The sequence below is a fragment of the Capra hircus genome, chromosome 27 (assembly GCF_001704415.2).
Source record: "Capra hircus breed San Clemente chromosome 27, ASM170441v1, whole genome shotgun sequence".
NCBI classification, from domain to species: Eukaryota; Metazoa; Chordata; class Mammalia; order Artiodactyla; family Bovidae; genus Capra; species Capra hircus.
Genome location: NC_030834.1, coordinates 12,727,056 through 12,731,515, shown reverse-complemented (window position 1 = coordinate 12,731,515; position 4,460 = coordinate 12,727,056). Strand labels below are relative to the sequence as shown.

At 44.5% G+C, this 4,460-nt stretch overlaps 1 non-coding gene across 1 annotated transcript; it reads left to right on the top strand.

Moving 5' to 3' along the window:
- Nucleotides 3,936-4,007, top strand: TRNAE-UUC. The gene has a single exon. It is a non-coding gene; the product is annotated as a tRNA-Glu (tRNA).

Below are 4,460 nucleotides of genomic sequence, written 5' to 3'. Positions count from 1 at the left end.
TGGAATTCTCCAGGCCAGAATACTGGAGTAGGTAGCCAGTTCCCTTCTCCAGGGGATCTTCCCAACCCAGGGACTGAACCCAGGTCTTCCGCATTGCAGGTGGATTCTTTACCAGCTGAGCCACCAGGGAAGCCCGACAACCAAATAGAGGTGATACTGGGCAACTGACTACAAGAGCCAACCACTCTGGGATTTGGTCAGAAGTCAGATTGGGGGTAGAGATACAGATAATAGGGAGCGAGCCACCTAAAGCCTCCAGGTCTTCAGGAAAACATAAGCTACACAAGCTACAGAGGCTGAGGCTCAAATGCCAAGTCAAGGTCAGAAAGCCCACAAGCAGGAGCCAGGCTCCCTACCTGAAATTAGGAACTGGTAGAACCTGGGCTATCTATCCACCAACAGAAGCCAGACTGTCTACTCTTCAGCTCAGGCTACAGCTCAAAGGCCAAGTGTGGAAATCCTTTGCCTCTTGAGCATAAAAACTCTAATTCATTACAGTACACAAACACATGGAGGAAAGCATAGGATTGTACCATGGGCACTCCACAACCCAAGACATCAACAAGAAAAAAGACTCCCACAGACAACATTCCCAAGGGAAGATACACTGAGGCCACAATCACAGGCTACATGTGGAAGGCCGAAAGTATGCCATGCAATTGACATTACCCCCATCCCTCCAACCCTCATCCAAGGAGAAGGAATAAATCATACCTGCAGAGCTAGAGATATTAAGACAATCTGAAAGCGACTTTGAAATCGGTTCAGTGGGAAACGGAAAATCATTTCAGGGTTTTAAGAAAAAGCTGGGCTTGCTGAAAGGGGTATTTTAGAATGATTAGGGTGGCGATGACAAAAAGAATTAAATGGAGAAGGGTGAGATTGGAGGCAACAAGAATAGACCTCACACTATCCACCTACAGGTAATGTCTTCTCTTCTTCTGAACGTTTCTAAAATTTAACCTGCACATTTCTAATAACGTCATTAATTTATTTTTATTTATTTATGGCTGTGCCGGGCCTTCATTGCTGCACAGGATTTTCTCTAGCTGCAGCTAGCAGGGGCTACTCTCCGGTTGCCGTGTGCAGGCTTCTCCTTGCAGTGGCCTCTCTTGTGGTGGAGAATGGGCTTTAGTGCACGTGGGCTCAGTAGTTGCAGTTCCCAGGTTCTAGAGCACACGCTTAATAGTTGTAATACGTAGGCTTAGCTGCTCTGTGCCATGTGAGATCTTCCCAGACCAAGGATCGAACCTGTGTCCCTACATTGGCAGGTGGATTCTTTATCACTGGGCCACCAGGAAAAACTCATCTGCACTTCTTTTAGGACCTTATGACCTCACCACTTTATTGCATGTTTTATAGCTACTTTCCCATATATAAGCCAAAGAAAGGAATTTGCCGAACTCAAGGCTCACTCTACATATATACACATATATATCTTTCTGTATTCCCCACAGCACCTAACAGTGTGCTGGTCACATGGGAGACGTTTCATAAAAAATGTGTCATGAATAAATGATCCAACACATGAACAAGCACGACGTTAGAAAATGATTAATCAGAACCTTGCTCCGTGGACCCCTGCCATGAACCAGAGCACAAAACCAAACTTGAATTGGTCCATCATTAGTTCATCTCCCTAGTACCAGGTAGGTTCCCTAAACTGGTTCTCTTCTTGGTGTATGCAGATATCAGCTGTCAACGATTTAAAAACCAGTTGGATTCAGTGACAGGCTTAAGCCCCATCCCATCGATGAAATCTGCCATGTGTGGATTTCCCCTGTATGAATGGTGGCATAACCTGTCTTCCTCTTCAACTCGATTGTCAGTTTGTAGACATTTGACTCTGTTATAGCAGGCTTTGCCCTAAATCTGATTCTCCCCATTCCTAATCAGTTAGAGCCCTTCTCCTTCCCTCTTTGTAAGGGACCAAGCCTTGGGAAAGAGCAGTGACTTAAGAAATTGCCCAGGACCACAAGCTTACCAGATTGAATAGCAGGGCAGCAGAGATTGCCTGCCCCCGAGAGGTCCTAGAGCCTTGCTCATGGCCGAAGCTTTCCTGCATAATAATGGTGACAGTAATGATGAGTGACTGCAGTGATACAGAGCTACCTCATATTGAACACCTAATATTGCCAGGCATGGGACATCTTTGGTGGTCCAGTGGCTAAGACTTCATGTTCCCAGTGAAGGGGGCACAGGTTCAATCCCTGGTCAGAGAACTAGATCCCACTTGCCGAAACTAAGAGCTTGCATGCCACAACTAAAGTGGTGCAATGAAGATGGAGGATCCCATATGCCACACCTAAGACCCAGCACAGCCAATAAGTAAATAAATTTTTTTTAAATTATTTCCAGGCATTACGCCAGTCATCTTTAATATGCGTGTGCACTAAGTTGCTTCAGTTGTGTCTTTGTGAGTCCATGGATTGTACCCTACCAGGCTCCTCTGTCCATGGAATTGTCCAGGCAAGAATACTGGACTGGTTTGCCATTCCTTTCTCCAGGGAATCTTCCCAACCCAGGGATTAAACCCAAGTCTCCTGAAATGACAGGTGGCATCTTTACCACTAGCACCACTTGGGAAATCCCTATCTTTAACATAATCTGGCATAAAATTCTCACAAGAATCCAGTTTAAAAGGTACCAGCATGCCCATTTTAGAGATGAGAGAATCAAAAAAGGAAGCTAAATAAGTCATCGCTGTAAACATCTAGTAGGGTTCAAATCCAGATCAGCCTGAAAGTTCTCTGCACTCTTCCTATCCCCCCACCCGGCCTCCACACTCCCAGGTTCCAACAAAACACCCAGCATCTCCCTCAGACACTTTGAAAAACTGTCTCGAGGACTTTAGATGATATACATGAACTTTGGAGCTGGAATTGCTTTCCAGGAGACTAGAAGCATGCTCAGACACCAGCCTCCTAAGTTTTTATTCCAGTTTCGTTCATGGCCTCTTGAAGAGACTAAATAAACCTGGTTCCATCAAGTGGCCTCCATCTCACCCTGCAGAGAATGAGCTGATCTGCCCAGCTCGTGATTTCCGCGCCCTCAAATTGAAGCCAACTACCCACCCACGTGGCCAATGCAACTGCAAATAAACAGTTCTGAAATTTTACCGGGCTTATTTGGGGATACAGAGTAAGACCATCATGGAGAAATAGTATTCATAGCACATTCTGGTACTTACATTACTGAAAGGGTCCATTGCCAGCATGGTCAAAACACACTGCACGGGCAGGCTCTCTAGCTCAAAATCACTGCAGAATTAATTATTTTAAAGGGCTTCAAGAAACTTAAAGTGAATGCTTTTTTTAATTATTCTACAAACCACATGACCTTCAATGAGCCAACAGAAGAAACAAACTGTGATCCAGTCACACTGTGAACTATCAGAAATTAGTAAAAACAGATGAATTATATTACAGCTACTTGCAACAACACAGATGAATCTTAGAAACATAATAACCAGGCAAGAGATACGATCAAATGACTCAAAACCAAGAAGAAAAATAAATACATAAATAAATAGATAAACAGAAAAAACAATGGTGCAGATATTAGTTATCTAATGGGAAAATTTTAACAGTTATTATTTATGCATTCCACAAAAAAAAAGGAAGAGAAAGGACAGAGAATATTACCCAAGAACTGGAATCTGTTCAGGAAAGAGTCAAATGGAAACACATTTGAAATGAAAACAGGAAAATTACTGACATTAAGAACTCAATAGGGACTTCCCTGGCGGTCTAGTGGTTAAAACTTTGCCTTCCATTGCAGGGAGCACAGGTTTCATCCCTGGTTGGGGAGCTAAGATCTCACACGCCTCATGGCCAAAAAATAGACAGAAAATAACGAAACATAAGACAGAAGCAATATTGTAACAAATTGGGCCAAAAAATAAATAAGAAAGAAAAGAGTTGAATAGAGAGAATTCCCTGGTGGTCTAGTGGTTAGGACTCAGCACTTTCAGTGCCGGGACCCTGGTTCAATCCCTGGTCAGGGAACTAATATCCCACATGTCTTGGTCTTTCCAGGTGGCAGTACTGGGAACGAACTTGCCTGCCAATGCAGGAGACGTAAGCGAAAGCGAAAACGAAGTCGCTCAGTCGTGTCCAGTTCTTTGCGACCCCATGGACTGTAGCCTACCAGGCTCCTTCAGGGATTCTCCAGGCATGAATACTGGAATGGGTTGCCATTTCCTACTCCAGGGGATCTTCCCAACCCAGGGATCAAACCCGGGTCTCCCGCAAAGACGTAAGAAACGCTTTTAATCCCTGGGTCAGGAAGATCCCCTAGAAGCCACGGCAAAATCCACCCCAGTATTCTCGCCTGGAGAATCTGACGGACAGCGGAGCCTGGCTGGCTACTGTCCAGAGGCTTTCACAGAATCAGACATGACTGAAGCGACTTAGCACAAAGAGTGTATTATGCTAACTGAAGTATTGATAAGTCAGACT